Source organism: Thunnus albacares, chromosome 4, assembly GCF_914725855.1.
Source record: "Thunnus albacares chromosome 4, fThuAlb1.1, whole genome shotgun sequence".
In the NCBI taxonomy this organism is placed as follows: Eukaryota; Metazoa; Chordata; class Actinopteri; order Scombriformes; family Scombridae; genus Thunnus; species Thunnus albacares.
Window position 1 is genome coordinate 8,582,928 of NC_058109.1, and position 12,845 is coordinate 8,595,772.

At 39.6% G+C, this 12,845-nt stretch overlaps 2 long non-coding RNA genes across 2 annotated transcripts in view; both read left to right on the forward strand.

Moving 5' to 3' along the window:
• Nucleotides 1-12,845, forward strand: part of LOC122981255 — a 571,779-nt gene that overhangs the window by 369,808 nt on the left and 189,126 nt on the right. The gene's annotated exons all lie outside the window — the stretch shown is intronic.
• On the forward strand, nt 5,369-9,971 carry LOC122981258. The gene is made up of 4 exons (XR_006403198.1): nt 5,369-5,751; nt 7,514-7,667; nt 8,649-8,718; nt 8,799-9,971. It is a non-coding gene; the product is annotated as an uncharacterized LOC122981258 (long non-coding RNA).

The following is a 12,845-nucleotide window of genomic DNA, read 5'->3' on the forward strand; positions in this document are numbered from 1 at the left end:
GTTGGATTTCACTTATTTTTCTCGTTCTTTACCCAAAATGTCAACTTCTCAAATACATCTGTACATGTTTGAGCCGAAATCTGATCTGAAATATTAGAGGATAAAGCAAACACATTATGAAACAACCTTAGAAACACTGAACAGATGGCCGTACATACGTTTACCTCAAGTTTTGGAACTTTGACCATGTTTAATATAGACATCCAACATTATAACAGTATATAAATGACAGAAAATCACAAAAAGCACATGTCCCCTTTAAGAAAATGTGATTTATAACACATGCGATTTATAAAGATTTGAAAAAGTTTGTAGTGAAAATAAAATAATTAGTGAGACCTACACTTGTCTGACCTGTATCAGTAGTAATACAATATATTCTGGGATATACTTCCTCAGAAGCATCAAGTATTCCTCCTGATACAGGTGTCACATTGTTTTATTATGACTTACTGTGCTCAGTTATAACAACTAACCGTAAAGCATCTGCAGTTTTCTGTCTGATAGTCGTCAGGAGGCTAGAATACATTTTCACAGCAGAACATTACTGCTGTGGATTTTCCATCAGGAGGCTCTAAACTCTGCAGTGTTCCTCAGTGGGCTGTGTGTGTGTGTGTGTGTGTGTGTGTGTGTTGGATGTGAAGGCTGGATGTTTATACAGGAGACCTGCAGCTTCCTAACAGAGACCAGTTCACAACGTCCATATTTAGACTGTTAACAGGTCCAATAGCTCTGCTTGTTTATGACAGCGAGACACAAGACACAACCCAGCATTTTATACCCGCATATGGTGTGTGCGTGTGTGTGTGTGTGTGTGTGTGTGTGTGTGTGTGTGCTGACACAGTCAATTGGTGGGGACTAAGCAGGTGCTCCCAAATTCAAATGCTTATTTTAGGGTTCAGATTATAATTTGGTTTAAGGCCAATACAAAGTCCTCACAATTGACGAAAACAAGTGTTTGCTGTTGTACCAGTTGGAGTTTTAGACCCTGAAAGTTTTTCTTTATTTGGGTGAGGACACTATCTGTAAAGACATTTTCACATCCAGCAGTTATGGAGCAACAATTCCATTCATTTTTAGTCGTGTTACTTTCCACCTGGTGAATGTACGTCCAATATTCACTCTCTTTTAGCTCTGTTTTTGTTCACCACCACCTCATGAGGGAAATATCTGGATCTTTAGTTGCTCAATGCTCCACTATGTTCACCAGCTAATTGCTAACTGTGTCTGTTTGCTGGTTGCTGGTTAGCTGGTTTTTGGAGCTTTTTAACTGAAAACAGCTGCCTGCTGTGGCCGAAAACAACGCTATGAGAGCGCTGAGAGTGAACCAAAACAGTAAAGCTAAACAATGAGTTGAAACTCGCTATAAAGCTGAGTGGAGCTGCAGAGTCGCTAATAATTCTCTGCAGGTTCATCACTGCGATGACGCCTCTCACATTACATTACTGTCATTTGACACATTGTTAGTATAAGAAATATCGATTATAAATGCTTTGAAGTAACAAGATGATTTGTAAAGTGCAGACATTTTCTCAAAGTGAGGACATTTCTTTAAAGTTGGGACATTTTTTAAGTGACTAGCAAAAGATTTGTAAACGTGTGTGTTCTCAACAGCTTCATTATTATACAAAATAAACTTTATTGTAGCTCCATGAACAGACATTACAGTAAGACCTGAGGAGGGAAGCCTGTTGGTGAGGAAAAGCAACAAGAATCTAGTGACTCACCTTGATGAAAGATGTAATCATGAGTCAAATTTAAAGTAATACAGTAACACTAATAAAACAAACAAGGCAATATCTGAATGCCACTAAACCTTGTAAGGTAACATCTTGTCTCCATAACAGGATAGTTTAAAACACCAGTAACACAATATTTATCTTGATTTATGATTTCCAAATACAGCGTGACATCTGTTTAACTAAAAGTTTTATGTCTCTGATTCATATCACAAGCCCTTCACATGTGTCCTTCTCCTTTTCAGAAAATTCACGGTGAATTTTATACAGTAAAAGTCAAACGTTTGGACACATTTCTCATTCAAATGAATGGGAAGGCCTCTTCAAACTTTTGACTGGTACTGTATATATATATATATATATATATTGTTCAGCTTGTCACTTACGTCTCGGGTCCTGGAGTGAAATCGTACCATCTTGAAAATGACGCTCTATTTCAGTATAAAGCAGCTGTGAAACAGTCGTTAGCTTCCTTTATGTCCTCAAAGGAAAAAGACATGTACACTTGTTCTGCTTCATTTACTCCCATGGAGTAACATATTGAGTAGTATTCGTTGTTTGGACGCCAGCAATTTTTATCTGCTAGAAAGTGAAAGAGCTGCATTTTGTTGGTGTTGTTGTCTCACAGAAAGTTTTGCCAATTATTGGGTGTTTTGGTGAAGTCTGTCACCCTCCTTCTCATTCCCTGCCCTCGCTTTGTTCTTGCCTTCAGCCTTCAGACTAGATAGAACGTAAACATCCCAAACTAAATCTGAGGCATAAAGTTTTTGATGCTCGGGTTGCCAAGTCATTCACTAACGCTGAGCCATCGATGACAACAGCGTTGAAGGATCTCAGCCAGTTGAGATTTCTCGGTTACACGCAGCTGTCCGTCGTCACTCAGAGAGGCAGCGAATGGATCGTTTTCATGCTTAAAGAATTCTATTAAGTCATTCTCCCTTCTTTAAAAAGAGATGAAAATCTCAGTGAAAAGATGGAAGTCCTCTTTCAATATTACTTTACAGAAGCTGAGTCTGAACTCCATGCTCATGTCACCAGTGTGCCCTGGTAGTGGATGACATTCACTCATATAATTACCATTACAGGTTGATTGTGAAGTGGCCAGTGTCATTTTTTTTTATATCAACTAACCCTTGATGAGTCCCTGTGTGAAATTTAGTGCTTGTACCACAAAATTTGCACTTAGCTGCCCCACTATGAAAAGAGCAATCACGTTACTGTAATGTATTACTGCCCATTGCTAAGTATAGAGGTATGTGTGTGTGTGTGGAGGATAATGGTTCATGTTCTTTTTTTTTTGATTTGCAGCAATCAAACTGAGCAGCTGCTGTAAATCAGTGTCCACACAAGAGAGACATCATGCAGCTCTCTCTCTCTCTCTTTCTCTCTCTCTCTCTCTCTCTCTCTGTCTGTCTTTCATTCATTCTGTCCGTCTCTCTACCTTTCTGTTTGAAGCCGAGCTGTATTTAATTCCCAGCTCCCTCCCCCTCAGAGACTGAACACTCTATCCCATCCTGTCCTTCCCTTTTGTTTCTCTCTCTTCCTCCTACACCTTCTCCCCCTCTTTCATTCCATCTCTCATCATCCGCCGCCTTCAGCTAACCGGTCTCCCAGCAGAGAATTATGAATAGAATTCAAATCAGTCGAGCTTTACCGTCTCCCACCCCCTCGCTAACTGCCCCCCCCCCCCCTCCACGTCTCTGTCTCTACTTTCTAACTCTCTCCAACTGTTTTGTATTGATTATAGCTGTGACCTCACACCCACACTTCTCAGCCTCCTAAACATTAACCCTTTTCGTTCTCTCTCTCTGTCCTGTCTGCGTATTCGGCTTCTCGCTGAGCCACGGGCACTCAGCCAATGCTTCGCTGTTCAAATGTGAAACACCGCCGTGACTGAATGTGATGATAAAGCCGCTCCAATGGTGAAACGCTGAAATGATGTGAAGGTGTTATGATGCTTTCTTTGTGGAAATTATGAGGAGCGAATCAGGGCTGCCCTCTCTCTCTCCCCCCATACTTGATAGTAAAGGAATAGTTAAACTTTTTGGGAAATAAACTTACTCACCTTCTTTCTGTGAGGTAGATGAGAAGATGGATATCAACCTTTTGTCTGTATGTCAAGTACGGAGTCACAATGTGGTTAGCCTAGCTTAGCATAAACACTGGAAGAGCTAGCCTGGCTCTTTCCAAATTTCAAAAATACACCTGTGAGCATCTCAAAATTCACTACTTAGCACGTTGTATCTCATGTTAATATAAAAAACAACAGTTTGCAGTTTCAGGGAGAGTTACGTGCTGTGATTTTGTTGATTGTCTAACAACACAACTGTATTCAGTCTACCTTCCATCCTGTGTGTTGTCCTCTGTATTTACTTGTGTGCTAAAATGTTTGCAGATGGTAAAATGAGCATTCAAGAGGGCCCAGCACTGCTGTATATGAATATTTAACATCACATAATCAATTTAAACATCTAATATTATGAAAATTCCTCATGAATTGGACTTGACAACTGAAACAAATTTGAAGACAAATCAAGATAAAGACATTAATCTTCAGACACTGTATGAAAATACAGACATAATGGCTATTCTACTTCTTAAAGGATGTTTTTTCCATTAGCACAATAAAATCCTTTTAAAAGCTTCTAAGGAACTGTACAATCATCAGTCTAATAGACCCTTTTCCTGGCCAACATTTTGACCTGTCAGAGAAAGAAAAGCACAGGTTGTAAATAACGTTAAAGGTGGCTCCATTCCACGAATCGTTGAAGTGAACCATGCCAATGAGTGAGTCAGCATGCACAACACCACCAGAGCCCTGGAAATGGCTCAGCTAAATGGAATGAAGCTGTCATTAATGTTATTAATTACCTCTGCACTTCCCTGCACTGACAAGTCAAACTGTCTGCCGTGAAAATGTCTACTGATGCAACTGCGTTATTATCTGGCGCACCTGCTATTGATTAGCTGTTGTTTCCTTGAAAAACTTTAAATTGCAACAATGCCTTTGCCATTTTTTTGGAGTAACTCCAGTAATACCAGTGCATGTTTTTTTGTTTTTATACACCATGACTCTGATTAGTGTTGTGCAGACATATCTTGTATTTTAATCATGAAACAAATTCAATCAAATAACCGCAGAAAATTCTCAAATTATTTGTGCAGCAGTATCCATTTCTCTGTTGTTCACCCAAATATTAAATGCAAACAGAAACTCTGAAGAAAATGCTGTTTTTGTTAGATTTCAACCCTGGTTTAGTGCAAATCAGCCAAATTTACATGAGATATTTGCAGAAAACCAAGCAGGTAGAGAAATCCTTGTATTTTTGTTTCTTGAAAACCAAATACATACATACAATATTTTGTTGTGCGACCACATTATATGTCTTTGATTGAGATTTCTCGTAAAAAGTCGTGTTTAAGGTAGGAGGGGGCGACGTGGCAAAAATGTCATATCATGAATTTTTCAAGTAGGATCATGATCCACGATCTTATCACAGTTTTCATGTTGGTTTTTAAAGATTATTTTGCAGGTTGTTTAACAGTACTCAAGATTCAAGATTCAAAAAACTTTATTGTCTATTAGGTCAGGGGCTCAAAAACAACATAAAAACATACACCCACAAAAGACTCTTATAAAATTACATTAAAACAGAAACAATTCCATAAATAAATAAGAGCAGTTGTGCAATGCTCCAGTAAAAAGTAGTGACGAGTCTATTTGGCCTTGTTTAAAATGGATATTGCAGTGGTAAATCAAACTAACAGTACAACCAGACTAATTTCACAGCTGAAAAGCAAACAGTTGATGTTGTGTAGAACCATTAATGTGTTGTTTTCGGATAATTAGGAGGATGTGCACAGTTAAAAAAAGGCACCAACACAGAACAGCTGACATCATGCTAGCTTGTGGCATGACAGAAGTTAGTGCTACCAGTTGACAGGCAAGCTAACCACTAAATGGTGGTGTTTACCTGCAGCCCAGCAGTCAGTTTAACATGATGTGCAGCAGGTGAGCTTCCTAGCAGGACATTAAAACTGCTGTAAAACCATAAAACCAGCAGATTGGAGATGTTGTATGAGGCCATGTCGGTGATGTTACCCGTTAGCCTCCTGCTAGCAGACTGTGCACTGTCGCACAATACTAACGATCACTCTGTAAAGGCGTAATGGAGACATTTTAATTGTTCACGATCTAATATTGTCATACCGCACACCCCTAGTTTAAGGTAAAGTCATATTTGTTTTGTCACTACAAACTTCCTTGTGGCTCATGTGAGGCCACATTCAGACTGATATTAACCCTGCATGAAATAAATACACCCTCAAGCATCTGGGGCAAAATGTGTTAAATCTACACCTGAATAATTCACAACTTTGCTTTGAAAAGTGCTGTATAAATAAGTTTATTATTATTATTATTGTTCAGATTAGCAGGTGTCATCCAGACAGCAAAACAACACGTAACAGAAAGTACAAGATGGGCAGATTTCTGACACGTAAGAAAAGAAATGCAGATGATGCTTATCAAGCAAAGATGTCAGATTACCTCAATCTATCAAAACTAAAGTCATAAAAATATGATGAAAATAATGCTCCACTGTGCAGAGAACATGCTCACTGTCAGTGTGAAAGGGGAGCAGGGGAGACATTTGTGTCTTTTATGTGTAAAAACTCTTGACAGGATGCTTCAAACTAACTAGTTCATATGAACTGGCGTCCGACCACATCTAAAGTCAAAGTGTTTCTGCCTGTTCTGAATGTCCACATTCGAAGGCGGGATGAAAAGCCATTGAGACACGATGAGTCATATAAATGTGGATAATGGTGCACACTTTCAGACAGTCTCTCCTCTCCAAAGATATTCATGGTGTTGTACTCGGTTGTTCACAACTGGCCAATTGCTGCTTGAAGATGACCTCATTGTCTGCTTAAGAATTGACTGATGTCTTAACAGAGCTGACACGCCATTTTAGCAAAACCGGGCCCAACAACAAAATCAGAGAGTGTGCCTTTAAGTAGATGGAAAAAATGATTAATTTTTCCATGTGGAGGTTGATCTGCTAGATTTAGAAGAACAGCCACCAGTTAATCAGTGCCACAGCTTGAGCACCATGACTGCAGCACAGAGCTGGTTATATAATGTATGACTGTGGGATTCCCAGCAGCTCTGCCTCCTCCACTCAGCCGTCTGAGGAGAGGAGGGGGGCTGCAGAATGGATGGCAGCAGAGGGAGGAGGGTATTGATGTTTGTGATTGTGATCATGAGTGTGAAGGGCTCAGGTTGGCCACCAGCTCCTTCACTCTTCAATAATCCAATAATTACAGGCAGCATCTTAACAGGGGATCCCTCTGCTGTTGCTGCTGCTGCTGCTGCTGCAGCCAGGCTGAATGCAAGTCACGTCTGTACAGCCTGTTTGCACAAAATCTGAGTGCACAGTATTGAAAAATTACATTTCAGAAACACCTCCCTCCAGGCAGAGTGTTCCCGTTTCTCTGGATAATGAGAAAACACTTTTTATTGGGACTATTATTTCAGTAGAAACTGTTATACAACCAGAAAACTGTAGACGGTGAGATCTGTGTACAAAGTAACTGTCAGGTGGCTCCTTCAGACTCAAGTCGCCCCCGTGGCTTAATTTTCCCATCCTGTTCTGATCACGATTTCTTCTTCTTCTCTTTGGCTCTGATGAAGAAACAGTAGTGTGTAAACGTTGTTATGTTTGCACTATTACAAGCTAGAATATAAGCTCCAGTGCTTTTTTCCTCTGCAGTTTGCTGTCCTCATTCTGAGAAACACCTGATTCAGCTGCACATGATGCATGGAGAACCCCTTTTCACATCATTTCTTGTCCTGTGCCGAATCAGCTTTACCTTGACTACGTCTGTCTGCAAGACACGTCTGATGTATGCTCGAGGCATACAACGGTACGTGATGTAAACCAGTGTGTGTTGCACTTAAAGGTGACATATTATACCCCTTTTCCACAAGTTAACACAGCTCCCTGGGGTCTTAATAAAATATATCTGACATGTTTTGGTCAAAATATCACAAGGATCAAGCACCACAGCAGCCTTCTCATCCTGTCTAAACAGCCCTGTTCAGGACGGCCGGTTTGAGTGTCTGTTCCTTTAAATGATAATGAGCTGATGCTCACCTCACCTCCCTCTTCCACAGGGTGCACCGATGCGACTCACGCCACCATAGCAACTGTTGAGCATGAACCCTTGGAGAAACATGGCTGCCAGAGAAAACATAGCAGTTCCACCGTATATGTTTTAACCAGAGTCAGATCCTGAGCAATAAGAGGCTCTTGAACAAGTTCAAGCATCAAGGACGTTTCTGAATGTTTAGTTATTAACTTTATGTCACTTCAACATTTCTTTTTGTATGAGGATACGTTGCCGGCTGTGGTGGCTGTTTGTGTTGCGGACAACCCACTGCTAGTGACTCCATTTATAAAGTGTGTGCATGTACCTGTACTAGATATAAAAGGACGGCGTGTTTAGAGGATTGTGGAAAAATGAAAATGAGGCTCCACACACTATTGATAATTAATGTTTATTTATCAAAAGCTAGTATTCTAGCATATAAATGAATGCAAGTAACATAGATGCCATTAAGCTATTCCTGTTAGCTCAAACGCTGTCAGTAAGAGCCAGCAATGTTTTCCCGATAACAGTACCTGCCAATTGGCCAATCAGGGGGTGTAGGATTGTCTACCAAGTTCTCATAACTAGTAGTAATGTATGTTTACCAGTTATTACAGTGTTTAAATATTATGTACTTATTAACATGAACTTTATTAAATCGTTGCATTTGGTTACCTATGTCCTCATTAGTAACAAAACATTCAAATAAACTACACCTGCAATGTTGTCACTTTTTTAATCTCTTTCCTGGCACAGGTGTATTTGTGGGAATTGTGCAACAAAGCTTACAAAGTCTGAGAATGTCTGCTGCAGGGAGATACCACAGGTAGGATGAATGCTTGATGAATGAAACTATAATAATGCCATCATTATCTTTTCTACATTACATGACTCTTACCTTTTCAGATTTACTAGGTTACAAGAAGACTACAGCAGCCTCAGAACCAGCCATCATGCACGGTGGATCATCTCGGCCTAAAACCTGTGTGTTTGAATGTGTTGTCGCTACAGAATGCATTCAATATTTATAGAGCGGACTATAGTCTGCAGGGGAATAGAGCAGTAAGTATCTTTTATGAATATAAATTGTCAATTATTATTGTAATCAGGTTGTAGCAGGTCTAGCATTTGCATGAAAAATATGGCGCACCTTCGCAATGGTAGTTTTCTGAAGTAGGCAGCCCACAAAAAAAAACTGACTGGGTTGTTTCAGTTTGTGTGTTAGTAAACACATCAGAGACCTAAATGTATGTGCACAAGCATCAAAAAAGTGAGTTTTTCATAATACGTGACCTTTAAAGATGCACTGTGTGAGTTTTTGATCACTAGTAGTGCTATGGAGCAATGTTTTTATGACTGAGTCCCTGTTTTGTTTGTATGCATGAGGACGCATATGCAGGCCCAAAGCATGTGGGTGACATCGTTCACTTTCCTGTCAATGGTTTCACACTATTCCATTGATCCACAGGTGGCAGTTATGTGCCAAGATACAAAGCAATGTGTCGACAAAGGCAGAGACTGCTTGCAAGTTAACATGAATTGGATTTAAATAATGACGGTTTCAAAATTATCATTAAAAGTGTTTTATGTGTTTTATGAGGAAGGAAATGCATTCAACATGATACGTTTTGGTGAGAAACAGAAACTTTCTTTGTTTACAGTAAAACTCTGCAGTGCACCTTTAAGTCTAGAGTTGTTTTATATATTTATTATTTTCAGCAAATCTCATGAAAGACCAAAACCAAAAATATGTTGGTCTGTCTCTCAATACTTTATGACTTCCCTACTCTGTCTGCGGCACACAGACCCAAGCCCACTGGTTCCCACCGAAGACTTAAATCTTCAGAAACAGCTTTGGATACAAGCACAATACTTAGTAGATCAATTAATTGTTGGTTTTGGTCTCTTAATCAGATTTGTTGACGATAAGAAAAATATAGAATATAACCAGACTTATCCTTTACAGTTAGAATTATGTTAGAGTACAGATTGATGTTGTAGTTGTGAGCGGCTATAATGTCACAAGTTTAGTGCAAACATGAATGTGTGTGCATGTGCATATAAACATACATACTGCATGTTGAGTGCTGCATGTTCCTTCTGCTTCTCAGAAGTGGCACGCATGGTCAAATATGTATGGCCATAAGAGCAAAACCTTATATGACTTATACATTATTCACACAGTGACATCAGTTTCTCACAGAAGCACAGAGCAGTTAAAAGATGTCTGCCCTCCTTCTTCTGATTCTGCAGCTTGTCTTCACATCTGAATCTACAAAACTCCAATTAGAAAGCAAAGTACAGCTTAACTTCTTAACAATTTCTTATTAGACATATTCTCAGTACTCTAAGGAAAATGTTTACTGAAATTGTAGTATTTTTACTCCATTGTATTGGTATTTTTAAAGATATGAATACTTCTTCCACTGTCCATAACCTATATAATATAACTTTACTCTTGTTAAATAGTTGATCATTCAGCACTACATGAACCATTATTTTTATGTGCAGAATTTTCCTTCAGACACTCGTCTGATTTTTTTGGTGAAAGTCATAAAAGCAATAAGCCCCAAGAGGCTGTGGTTTACAGTGATTTTAGAACAGCTGAGGGGCGTTGTTAGGCATGACACGGAGCAGAGCCGCGGGGCCTATTGCTTTTATAAAATGGTTAGTGCATATACCTGGCAAGGTTTCATAAAATAAACACAGCAACAAAAATTGCAATAATTTATTGATAACAAATAATCATCCTTCTGCCATGCAATGTTCTTCAGTTCTTCAGCGACATTTAGCAGAATGGTTGCCAAGCAACACACAGACGCAGCTACACACAGACACAGTGGAAAGCATGCTTAAAGATGAGGTGATTTATCTGGATATCGTGATTAATTGTGCAATTGTTGAAGTAGTGTTCAATTATATTAGCACTCTTCTTTGTTGGTACAGGGGTATTTGATTCTGGACAGGTGTGTTTTATTGCAAGGTGCCAGAAGCAAGGATATTGCTCCAGCATCGTCAATTGTTGTAGTTTGGACGCCAGTAAGGTTGCAGGGATAGTTCACATTTATGCCCCATCATCACTGATATGATCTCTCTTGCCTCTAGGCCAACATCAGAGAGTTCCTGTACAGTGGTGCTTTGTAAGCAGTGGTTGGGGTAGATTGTCTCAGTGCCAACTGCTTTACCAATTTGGGCAACACAGAGCCAAGGAAGATCACCCCCATGGGATCTCTTGTATACCTAATATTAGGAGAAAGAAAAAAAATGTTCCCATCATGTTGGAGATACAGACGGCTGACAAATTAAAGGAAAAACCAGTACAGGCCTGAATGCTTGACCTCTACAGTGAGGGGATCCAATGGCCCTGTTATGCTGTGGGGGGCATTTTGCTGGCATGGTTTGGGTCCATTAGTCCCCTTAAAGGGAAGGGTCAATGCAAATCAATACAAAGTTAGTTGATTTTGGACTGTTAGACAGCGCTCTCCTCCATGATTAAAACACCAAATGAGGGAATATCTTTCTGAAGAATGGTGTTCATCCCTCCAGAAGAGTTCCAGAGACTCGTAGAATCAATGTCAAGGCTGAGGAACACCATTCTTCGAAAAGATATTCCCTCATTTGGTGTTTTGATGATGGTAGTGGAGAGTGCTGTCTAACCCATCACTCCAAAATCTCCCACAGGTGTTCATCATTTTCATACATCAAACCATTCAGTGACCCCTTGTGACCTCTATGAACTGGGGCATTTTCATCCTGGAAGAGACCACTCCCATCAGGATAGAAATGTTTCATCATAAGATAAAAGTGATCACAAAGAACAACTTTGTATTGATTTGCAGTGACCCTTCCCTGTAAGGGGACAAGTGGACCCAAACCATGCCAGCAGAATGCCCCCCAAAGCATAACAGAGCCACCAGATCCCCTCACTGTAGGGGTCAAGCATTCAGACCTGTACCAGTTTTTCCTTTAATTTATCTATTTATCCATCTGTACATTAGAACCACATATGTATGTACCATCGACAACTGTTATACTCACTTTCCCCTGTAGCTTTTGTCCGCTATAGGCAGCCTGAGGATAAGGAATTGCAATAATCCAGCCTAGAAGTAACAAATGCGTGGACTAGTTTTTCTGCAAATTCATCTGGCTTCATTGATAAATATAATTGTGTATCATCTGCATAACAATGAAAATTTATGGAGTGTTTCTGAATAGTATTACCTAAAGGAAGCACATATAAGGTGAATAGTATTGGTCCAAGCAGAGAACCTTGTGACACTCTGTGTCTAACTTTTGTGTGCATGGAGGATTCATCATTAAAACAAACATCTGAAAAATAGGATTTAAACCAGCATAATGGGGTTCCTTTAATGCCAATTACATGTTCCAGTCTCTGTAATGGGATGTGATGGTCAGTGGTGTCAAATGCAGCACTGAGATCTAACAAGACAAGTACAGAGAGAAGTCCTTTGTCCGATGCAATTATGAGGTTATTTGTAACATTCACCAGTGCTGTCTCTGTCCTATGGTTCACTCTGAATCCTGACTGAAAATCCTCAAATAAACTGTTATGTAGAAGGTCACACAACTGATTGGCGACTGCTTTCTCAAGGATCTTAGAGAGAAATGGAAGGTTAGATATAGATCTATAGTAGGCTAAAACACCTGAATCAAGAGTATGGTTTTTAAGAAGAGGTTTAATTACAGCTACTTTAAAGGACTGTGGTACATAAACTGTTAGTAAAGACAGATTGATCATATCTATTAACGAAGTGCTAACTAAGGGTAAGACTTCCATAAGCAACCTAGTTGGGATGGGATCTAAGGGACAGGTTGATGGTTTAAATGAAGAAATCGATGAAGTTAGTTCAGGAAGGTCGAATGGAGAAAAACAGTCTAAATATAAATCAGGTTTTACAGCTGTTTCTAAGGTTCCTGTGTTTGAGGGTAAAT